Consider the following 12,387-nt stretch of genomic DNA (forward strand, 5'->3'; position numbering starts at 1 on the left):
CAGTATTGCAATTTTCATTGTTATTAAATGTAATATCAGTATTTAGTACAAATATAATATTAAATCAATCCTAATTCTATCTTATTTTTGACAATTAGTTTTATTCATTCAAATGTGACGTCATTTTTCATTTTTGGGTGTGCTGATTTACAATTTCAAATGTGACGTCACTTGGCATTGAGGCCTTGCCTAATTCGGGTGTGTCTTTTTTTTGTTTTGGATTTTGTCGGGTTATGCAATTTTCCGGTTGTTTTCTATAATCAGTTAATACTTGTTTTTCATGTATATCTTTTATAAAATGTGATTTTATAAAATTTACTGTTTGCAAAAGTATAAATTATTCTAAATAATAGGGATGTTCTGGTACCTAACAGAAAACCCTGGTCGTTTTTGGCATAACTTTTTGGAACTCTTGGTCCTCGATGCTGTTCAACTTTGTATTTGTTTTGTCTTTCAAACTGTTTTATCTGGGCGTCACTAGTACGTCTTGTGTGGACAAAACGCACTTCTTGCGTATTAAATTTTAAACATGGTGCCGTTTGTTAGTTATTATACCCCCGCTTTCAAAAAAAGGGGGTATACTGTTTTACCTCTGTCTATCAGTCCGTCCGTCCGTCCGTCAGTCAGTCCGTCCCATGAAGCTTTCGTCACATTTTTCTCAGGAACTACACATCCACCCTTTCTGTAATTTGGTATCAACATTTATATATGCCAGCAATACCGTGTGATGCGTTTTCAGATTCATCATTCATCAACTTCCTGTTTGCCGAACACTTGTATGATTTTACACATGATAGCCAAGTTGAAAATTTTCGTCACATTTTTCTCAGGAACTACAATACGAGGATTTCTAAAATTTGGTTTCAGGATTTATATAAGTCAGCTTTACCGGATGATGCGTTTTCAGATTCATCACTCGAAAACTTTATCCACTTGCGGCGGGGGTATCATCAGTGAGCAGTAGCTCGCAGTTTCACTTGTTATTCGTTTGTTTTCTCGTCAATTGTGTTCTTATCTATTTTTATTGTAGTCCTGTAATGTTGTGTTGTCATTTTAATGTTATATTTAAAATGGCCATAAAAGAGGGAGGTTTGGCATGCCACAAAACCAGGTTCAATGTACCCACCATTTTTTTCTTTAAAAAATGTCCTGTACCAAGTCAGGAATATGGTCATTGTCATATTATAGTTCGTTTCTGTGTGTGTTACATTTTAACGTTGTGTTTCTTTTGTGTCGTTTGTTTCCTCTTATATTTGAGTGTGAATTCACATCATTATAAGACGTGTCACGGAACTTTTCTGTCCCAAATTCATGTTAAGTTTTGATGTTATTTTTGTTATTCTCATCGGATTTTGTCTAGCTTAGACCGTTTTTGTGTGTGTTACATTTTCATGTTGTGTCGTCATTCTCTTCTATTTAATTACTTTCTCTCGTTTTTGGTTTGTGACCCAAAATTTTCTATCGATTTGAACATCAGTATACTACTGTTGCCTTTATTTATCAGGTACCAAACACATGTATGAAATCAAGTTTCGATGATAAAGCCTTAATAGAATTCTCAATAAACCCCCTACCACTATAAATCGACGACGTCACAATGCGGTTTGTGCACAAAAATGATAAACTTTGCTGAAATGGCGTCAATATTTCCATTTGGACACTTTATCACATCCGAATCAAAATAATGCATGCTTTCCATAGATTTGTTTCCATTTTCAAATGGCCTAGGTGGTTAAATTCGTCAATTTTACCATATATACGCTTGGAATAAAAATTTCAAATTCTAATGACCCAGGCCATGTGAAAATGGAAACAATATAGGACCTAGGACCTTTTGATTTAAGGTCCTTGGTCCAAAAAATGAAAATTAGGTCAAGGGCAAAGGTCAAGGTAATATTCTGTTCCAGACACCATAATACGACAATTTTTTCCCCTCTAAATTGTCAGTTACGACATGTCGTAACACGTAAATTTTGATTACAAGGGTACGTTGAATGTAAAAGGGAGTTTTCTCCCCTCTTGTATTTAAAAATACACGTATTGTGTTATAACTCATTAACCAAATATAATTAAGACCTTTGGTATTTTGATTTGAGGTCCTTGGTTTATGACCTTGAAATTGATCTGAAGGTCATAGCTTAATTTGACGTTCTAGATTTTGACCTTGGCTGTTACCTCATATGTATACATGATAAAGCCATGAGACTTTTGGCAAAAGGTATCAAACCATTTAACCTTGAAAAAAACCAACCTGAAGTGACCTTGTGGAAGTAGATATTTTTTGTACTTTATTATATAAAAGTATATAGAACCAGATATTTTTAGAATCAGTGTCAATTAAATATTCAAATTATATCGGAAGTAATATTTTTCAAACCGGAAGTAACAAATTATCTCCTTTATTCAAAAAATATTATTTAGAAACCATATATTTTTGGAATCAGCGTACATTAACCTATCATTTGACAATTAAAATGACATTTTAAACTTAGTTTTAAAACTTTCATATTAAAATACATTGTTTTTGATGGAAAGACCTTAAATTGTTCTCTGAACAATAGACCACTTTCGAGTTCATCCGTCACCGGAAAAAACTCGTCAATTATACGCGCCTTTATCATCGTCATTTGTGCGTTTAGGGGCGTCTTCACTTCCCTTCCAATGTTGAGCGAGTGGTTGGAAAACTATAATTCTATCTTGTACGAATTATTCGGCAAATTGAATTCTCAAAATTGACAATCAACACTGCTGTCATTAGGGAATTGTCAGTAAGTACCTACAGAGCAACCATTATTTCTAGTTTATCCTGCACAAAGACGATCACTAAGACGCTTGATGAATGTTAATAGTGCAGGGATACAGGCGAGCCCCTCTATCTGGTAAATGACGTCATAAAGGCGTGTATAATTGACGAGTTTTTGCCGGTGACGGATGAACTCGAAAGTGGTCTATTAGTTTTTAATTTTTATGTATTTAAAATATGATAAATGTTTTATTTATCGCTTCTTTGATATTTTTGGTTTTCTGATTAATAAATCTTTTTTTATCTTCATTATAAAATAACAATGATTTAAAACACCTCATGGAATGCACATCGATACAAAATTCATTTTGATAAAATTATGGATAACCGAATCTTGTATTGTATAAACGGAGACACATTATTAGATATGGAAAGACCTATTGCTTTTGTTCTGAAAATTGTTTTTCTTCCGCATATTTGTTTTGTACTGTTGTTTCAAAGATGTTTAACAGTTTTGTATATGTTTCGTACAGTAAATACGCTTTTGAAAATGACCCTGTTAACCAAACGCTTTTCTTTGTAAGATTTATCTCCCTGAACACTGTTATAGTGTTATGACATCTCTTTCGCAAAGGTAATAGATAGCGACAATTTTTTTTTTCCAAATTGCTCGTTATATCTTCAGAATGTTACGTTTTATTTTGACTGAAAAGTTACGAAAACTACATGTTTATTGGAGTTATCCCCCCTTATGTTTCTGAAATAAGTGATATATCTTTGAAAGAGGTAAAAAATAAGTGATAGAGACCTTTAGAGTCTTTAGATTTGAGGTCCTTGGGAAGAAAGTGTACATAAGGTCTAGGTGAAAGGTCACGGTCATATTCTAAATTCTGATATTGGCGTATTTTCTCTTTTATTTTTTAAAAACCTTTAAAGATATCGACAACATATTTTTATCAAATTGTTAGTTGTGACACGTAACACAAAAACATTATTTGAAAGGGAAAATTGACATAAAATTGGAGTTTTCTCCCCTCTTATATTTAAAAATACGTGTATGGTGATATAAATACTAATTAACGTTATATAATAAAGACCTAGGCAATTTTGATTTAAGGTTCTTTGTTTATGACTGAAATTAATCACGGTCATAGGTAAATTTGACGTTCTAGATTTTGACCCATGCTTTTTCTTAAATGTATATATATGATAGCAATGAGACTTTTTGCATTAGGTTGCGACCCATATTACCTTAAAAACGTCAACGTAAGAGACCTTGTGTTAACCGGAAGTAGCTATATTTAGTGCATGTTTTAATGTCAAAGTCTATGAAACCATATATTTTTTAAATCAGTGCCATGTAAACTATTATACTGGAAATGAATTTTTCAAACCGGAAAAAACAAATTATCTTCTTTATTGTTGAAAAAAGGGTTGAGGAATAAAAAAATAGGGGTTTTACCCGACTAAAAATAACCCCTGTTTATTTACTTACTTGGTGAAAAAATATCATGTTTTTTGTATTTGATTGTAAAAATTAGTTAATTAGCTTTCAATTAAAACAGGTTGAATGATTGAAATAATTTAAAAAATTATATCCAATAAACATGTTTCAAGGGGAGACAACGAAAATGAAAATTGAAAACTTATTTGCAGCCACTGTAGCTCTTTTCGGAGCAGGTGACCGTACCCTGAAACAAGATTTTTTTGAAAGGCCAGGCAAAAACCTACAAAATTCATACATTTTTGATTATGAACAAATGTGCATGGCTCATGTCTTCATGGGTGTGCACATGACCTGATTACAAGTTTTTTATGTTAAAATTATACCTCCCCCCCCCCCCCCCCCCCCAATGTTCATTGGATGAAATTTGTATAATATATTAAAAGTACACATTACTTTTATTTCATTATAAACGAGAGAACATTCTGATTCCAGTGATATCCAAGTAGTAGTTTTATACAAGTATCTTTATTAATCAGTCCACCAGTAAGGGTCATATATGCATCGTCCCTCAAAATATGACGTCATAGTAATAGACCTGTTGATTGCACCCTTAGTAATTATATTATTGGAATTATTATACACTATTCTAAAATTTGGAATTAGAAATGACATGTTAAATTAGATTGCATTATTTTTATATCAAATATATCAAAGACTTTCAGTTGTTCCCCGTACGAAATTAGATTCAGGCATAAAGACGCAGGAAACGTAAATTTGTAGTCTTTACCTGCTTTGGTGGTAAATCTGGTGTAAATTGAAATAAGCAAAACAAACTGATTTGGCTCTCTGGTTTTAGTTTGCAAAAGTTTGACTTATGACAGCGTATATTCAGGGATAATAAGCTTGTTTCGTGCTTTTTGGAAGAATACGAAAGTGGAATTAGGGAATCAAATTGATTAATAAAAATTGTGAAATAATTATGTGAGTTTTAAGTTTTAAGTTCTGAGAGTAATTTTGAAATCACAAAATATTTATTCTTGGATATTTGAAACCTTTAAATCTCTTACATTCAGTTAAATTGCATTACTATCAAAGGGCATTAATTTTCAACAAAACTTAGTTATCATTCTAGGTTTATTTTAAGAAAAAATAAGTGTTATATATATATATAATTCTTATTTAAACTTGAAATTTATTTGAGCCTGAGTGTCTGTCTAAAATGTATTAATTTACATATTAGCTTCTTCAATTATTAATATTTCAAGTATGATGTCAAACAATGATATATTAAAGCAATAGTACAGAAACCGGATAAAGTATGATTTTACGCCTGATTTTCGTGTCATATACTGGAGTGACATTTCGGACTGGCCTCTAAACAATTGGGTTTAAATATTGTTATTGAAAAAAACCCACAGGCAAGTTATATGAAACTACGTGTCCAATTGTCCTCAAATTGTAGTCAGTAGGGTAAATGTGTATTCCATCTTCGTATAACAACGTGCTGCAGCTTCAGTTTGTATTCATGCACAATTACTACTAAGACTGCACTGGTTGGGAAAAAAGTTGTCTTTTTGGGAATAATTTAAAGCTATTTTTTTCAAATTGGGATTCTTTTTCAGGGGAAAAAGTCTTTATTAATATAAGGCAAACATCACTGATATTAAAAGACAATTGGTATAATTATATTAAGTATTTTATACTTTTCTTCACAAAATGAATCAATAATATACATGTATTGCACACATACATAGTATTAAAGTTTGGTTTTACCTAGCCTCTTTCAAAAGTATTGTGAAGCATATTTTGCCGAGCGGAGCGAGTCAATTTTTTTCTCTCTCTTTTAATGTGACTAAACTCATCGTATGATAGATACCAGGATTAGATTTATATTAACGCCAGACGCGCGTTTCGTCAACAGAAGACTCATCAGTGACGCTCGAATCCCAAAAAGTTAAAAAGTCCAAAAAAAGTACGAAGTTGAAGAGCATTGAGAACCACAATTCCTAAAAGTTTTGCCAAATACAGCTAAGGTAATCTATCCCTGAGGTAGAAACGTCTTAGTATTTCAAAAATCAAACGTTTTGTAAACAGTTAATTCATAAATATGAACAAATCAATGATAGTTAATGTCTACACAGATGTGAACAACTGACTGGAAGACGTTTAGACATTCATTGAACATATAAAAGAAACAAAGAAATAAAAAAAACATATTTATATCTAAATCAGATTTTCTTTTCAATAAATACTTGAATGTTTATTCAATTATTATATTCTTATATTTCTAAAATGCGGAAAGGATTGTCATCAAAAACGACTGTTTTGAGATGTATTATGCGATTTTGAAAAGACAAAGAAATTTTCTTATATTTATCGAGGATTTCCTTTAAGAAATGAGAGAAATTACACAACTTCAAGCTTTTGTAAAGTTCATGCATAACAGCTGAGACTATGAAGAATCAGTCATGAACTGAAATATTTCTAAAAGGAAGAAACACAATATTAAGTTTTCACTGAATACAATTACTGTTGAAGTTACCGACTTGGAAGGACCACATTGACACTTTGGCACTTTGTGTGGTTGAACATTTCGTACAGCGCCCAACCTTCACTTTATCCCCAAAAAGAGCGTGACATTATGGTATCTTTGTACATGTTAGTGTACTTACACATTTGACTCTATATAATTGACCTGTTCTTAAACAGCAGAGAAATTAATCTATAATTATAGATTATCGAGAAGCCAATGATCATCCCAACGAGATTGAATTTTTGGCCTGAGCCGCAACGGGAGATGACCAATGATAGTCTGTTTGTCGCTATTTTACCTTTGACAACGCCACGCGCCCGTTAGTTTCTAGCGACTTTTTTTCATATCATTCGACTCCTCTGAGAAAGGAAATTATCAGTCAGCAAGATCAAAGGAAAATTTTGTAAAATAGCAATAGACATAGATTCTTACATTGATACTTATTGATTATCGTTGATCATCTCAACGAGATTACTTAGTAGTTTTTTTTCGCTTGAGCCAGGACGGCGAAAGTGAGAAATGCAATCGAGTTGAGATGACCAATAGTAATCTGTTTATGGCTATTTTACCGATGACGACGTTGTCAATTTCGTTAGCAACACCACGCGCCTCCTTAGTTTTTAGTGATAATTTTCAATCTAAAGCGAGTAGCCTGATATGAAAAAATATCACAAAAAAGATCAAAGGAAAATGCACAATTAAGCTTTTGGCCCTTATTCTCACCCAACCATCTTCTAAGATTACCGGCATCTTATCTACACGTTGATTAAAGTTAAAAGTGCATGTATTGATTGTCAAAGAATTAAAGAAATACAATTATCAGCGGCATAATCACATTATTTCACAATATCAAAAGAAATGATAGAAGAAAAAAACAATATAAGAAGTAACTGAATTCCACAATTGAAAGAAATATGCGTTATTTTTTAAAGATTAAACAACTGATCCAAATAAAATGCTAAGATATAAATGGAATGTATGTGTTTTATTCAATAACTACTGTACACTATGACTTTAAACAAAATATCAAAAGTCAAAATGTGCAAATATTATTGAAGTTAGCGAAATTTTTATGTCAAAATTAAGTGTATACCTTTTATTTCAAAACGTTTCAAATTGAAATGTATACTAGTATTCTAATAACACGCCTATACTAACAGATTTTGTAAAAATTCTCGTAAGAATACCATTGAATCTTTGTAGTCTAAATCTATGCCGTGTTCCTATGTTTTTTTTGTGGAGAAATAGTTATAAGTGAGAGAAATTAAACCGTTTCACAAAAAAATGATGTACTCACGTAAAAACCCAAATAATGGTTTCATTTTTATAACACTCGAGTTACTGGCCGAATAACCATCAGTTTCACAAGGTACTGCAGACCACCTAAATATTAATACTTTGAAATATACACTTAAAATAAAGAAATGAAACAGTTATTGGAAATTGGGAATGTGTCAAAGAAACAACAACCCGACCTAAAACAGACAACAGCCGAAGGCCACCAATAGGTCTTCAATGCAGCGAGAAACACCCGTACCCAGAGGAGTCCTTCAGAACCGAGGTATTTTCTACTGGATAGGTGATACACTCGGGGACTTAGAGTACATAAACCGAGATATCAACCCAGTGGTATTAAAATGATAACGATAGTAATTTTAGTGCATCAGATGGCAAATAAATGTCTTTTCCGAGTTGTAAAATATCAATACAAACTGTTAGACTGATTTTTCACAACAAAATATATCTCTCAGTTGATATGATATTCTGATCTAGAGCTTTTATTTCCTAAGATGCTTTCCTTGGTAGAGGGTTGCTGCTCATCAGGAAGCTAATCATCAAGAGTTCAAAGTGGTGAACTTGAATTCATACCTTCAAACATCGTTCATCTACAACCACTGTGTCGTTGCCACTGCTGGTGGAGTACTTATTCCCGAGGGTATCACCAGCTCAGTATAAATTATAATTATATTAACTGTGAAAAAAACTTTGAATTTTCGAAATACTAAGGCTTTTCTGTTTTGACTATTTTATTTATTATGTCTGTTCAGTTCACGCATTGCTGTAATTATAACAGAATTTGATGAGACTCATACAAAGTGAGAGGTTTACTTTAGCGCTATAAAACCAGGTGTAATCACCATTTTCTACATTTGAAAATGCCTGTAACAAGTCAGGAATATGTCATCTGAATTTTTCCATGATTAAGGACTTTTCGATTTGATTTTCTTCTAAGTTCCGTATTTTTGTGATTTTACTTTTTACTTCAGGAATAGATCACCTGAGCTGTGTTTGGCACAACATTAAGGAATTTGTGGTCCACAATGCTATTCAACATCGTACTTTATTTGACCTTTTTAACTTTTTTTTATTCGAGAATCCCTGGTGAGTCTTTTGTGGACGAAGCGCGCGTCAGGCACATATACAAATTCAATTCTGGTATCTATGATGGGTTTATATACCGACGTCATCCACAGTACAGTCCTACAATCATTTCACAATTTTTGAATTAATCTATCTTCATGACTTCATCCCTTTGCAATTGTCCAATTTATTATTTATGAACATAACACTTCCTCTATAGCACCAGTATCCTTAAGTTTACCAGAAACTTTTGACATTTGATGATCACAAGGACGAGGATGATGATTGTGGCAAATAAAATGCATATTCAGAAGGAAACCATGTTAACTTAGTGTAATGTGAATATGAACCCTGTTGTGTAATACTTACATGGTGAGTAGAATTAAAATGTGCAAAAACACAAGGATATAGTCAACAGGAGAACCTGACATTCTTCCCAAACATATATTCTCATTCCTAAATGCTGTCAGTACTAACACATTAATTTTTGGGGTACTGAAAACAAATTTCCAAAATTTAACATTTGTTTTAATTGAAACGGAGTTACAAATAAAAGTCATGTAACCAAATGTGACATCATATACAAGTTAACTGCAATATGAAGACAAGTCACTGTTCAGTTCAAATGGCATTGTTTTTAGAAAAGTTTAGGTTGAATTTATCAGATTGCGTAATATTTACCATCGAGTGAAAATAAGAAGTTTGCTAAATTGGCATGGACATAGATTTATATACCCAAGTCGATCCTTTGTCTTGTATATTACGCAAGTTGACATACTATACACAAATTAGTTGTGCTGATTATGTTTGCATTGTATTGACATTACTATCTTACACTATTTCTAAAGACCTCAGCTAAAATTTTGACTGTCATACACATGACATGTTAAGCTAGTTATAAAACTAGGTTAAATCCACCATTTTCAACACAAGAAAAATATGACAGTTGTATTCCATTAGTTTGCTGTGTTTGGGCTTTTGATTTTCCATTTAATAAGGGACTTTCTGTTTCGACTTTTTCTTCGGAGTTCTGAAGTATTTGTTATTTTACTTTTTATTGCATGAGATGAACACATTATTTATATTTCAATCTGTTTTTACAGATTTGTCAACAAAAGGGCTAAACAGGCAGACTAGTTTTATTATATATATACATCCTCCATCACTAAAATGTAGGTAATAACAATACTTATTGACACTTAAGTTGAAAATTGCTAATCCAGTAGGTAAAATGGCAGAAATAGTTAATACTACATTCAAGCAGTAAATAATAAAATAAAAATGCAGTAGTTCAGAAAGTTTATTATAAACATATCTAATTAACAACATTATGAATAAATAAATTATAAACTGAAACAATATAAATCCCCAAAAAGCATTAACTTTTAAATAAATATAGCACAGTCTTTGATGCAAAAACTACTTTTTTACTGTCTCATAACTGATTATTTCTTAATAGAAATATTCAGCACAAAAATTATGATTTCATTTTGGCTGTCTGCTTAACATTTATTAAAGGAAAATACTACATGAATACTAGTAGTTTGCAAATACGCCAAGGGGAATGTTCTGATGTTTTTGTCAATCAGGAGAACAGGCAGACAAGTTTCACCATCACTGAAAGGAAATATGTATAGCCTAACCACAAGCGATGTACAAACCTCTGAAAAAAAGTAATTGTCCACATATTTCCTAAATGCTTTAACAAACTTCAAAGCATGATATTGAAGTTGTCTTTGTGTTTGTAAATTGTTTTACAAACTTTGAGGCATTTAATTTCTATATCTTATTCAAAGTCATTTACTTTGCAAGCAAAAGCATTAGGCAATCATGTTAAAATAGAAAATTTCTGTCTAAAGGTTCAACTTAAAAAAAAATTAATACTTTAGAGTGTCATTTAATATTATTGCAGAGTGAAATTGAACATACAACATGAAAGTTCTAATTGCAAAGTTTCTTTCCTTTTTTATTTTATACTTTAGTAAAATATAAGCTCAATATTGGAAGAATCAACCAAAAAAAAGAGTATTTAAGTAATTACAATATTATCTAATAATATGCTTCTCCGAGTGCAGCCTGATACTACTGCAGAGGTTGAACCATTGAACAGTTAGAGCAAAATTTGGACACAATATTTAACCTTGATATTTTCTGAATTTGGATTGTGATCAAATTTTTAACATAATGTTGATTTCTGTCACACAAAATAAATGTGGTCAAAGATCTAAAAAAATCTATAACTGAATACTGTGCATTTGAAGATTTCTTCTGAAAACTTTCTCAAAAACTTTTGAAAAAAAATATATGAACCCCTTATAAAAAATATCCCCAACCTTTTTTATCACCCCTAGTTTTTGGTGGGGTTCGTGTTGTTTATTCTTTAGTTTTCTATGTTGTGTTATGTGTACTTTTGTTTGTCTGTTTGTCCTTTTCATTATTAGCCACGGCTTTATCAGTTTATTTTCGATTTATGAGTTTGACTGTCTCTCTTGCATCTTTCGTCCATCTTTTGTAGTACATTTTAGAAAGATCCCTACACTTAAACACAAGTTAGTGTCTGGAAACAACAAAAATGCTTTTTTTTGGCCTTTGTTTGGTCCCTAATACCTGAACTGCTGTTGTAACCAACACAATCAATCCCAATCTTTATTTTCATGTGTTTGACCTTCTTATAAAATTTCATAGAGATCCATACTCTAAAACTAAATTTGTTGTCTGAAACCAAATATGTCTTTGCACGACAATGACGATGACATTAAAGCATTTTACAAACACAATTTTTTTTTGCGGTCATATAAAAATTAGATCTGTATTTCTATTGAACTCATATAAAAGTAAAAAGATGTGGTATGATGAAAATTAGATGTCTCGTGGCAAAATAAATCCTTATTCAGAACTCTTGTCTATTTTGTGGTGGTCAGTTTTTTTGTGGAAAAAGCCTGCATGTTCAAGAGACATTTTGCAGGAAAACTGATATCTTTTTCAATTTAGTTTCAGGTCAAGTGCACCTGCAATATGCCAGGTTCAAACTTACAACCTCAATATTGATAGGCTAGTGAGAGAGTAGGAAAGACACTTAGACCACTCAATGACCCTTATGGTAAATGTAAATATCTAATATAAAAATATAGTATAAAATTTCATTTTTCCTTTAAAGTGGTACCTAACACTACAGGGAGATAACTCTGTAAAATCAGCTCAACCTTTTAATAACGTTGTATTTTTAAGGAAATGTTAAGCTTCTCCATGATCAAAATAAGTGTTTGACAAACTGCTATCCATCCAACCATTTTTTTCCGAGAA

The sequence above is a fragment of the Mytilus trossulus genome, chromosome 4 (genome assembly GCF_036588685.1).
Source record: "Mytilus trossulus isolate FHL-02 chromosome 4, PNRI_Mtr1.1.1.hap1, whole genome shotgun sequence".
Classification (NCBI taxonomy): Eukaryota; Metazoa; Mollusca; class Bivalvia; order Mytilida; family Mytilidae; genus Mytilus; species Mytilus trossulus.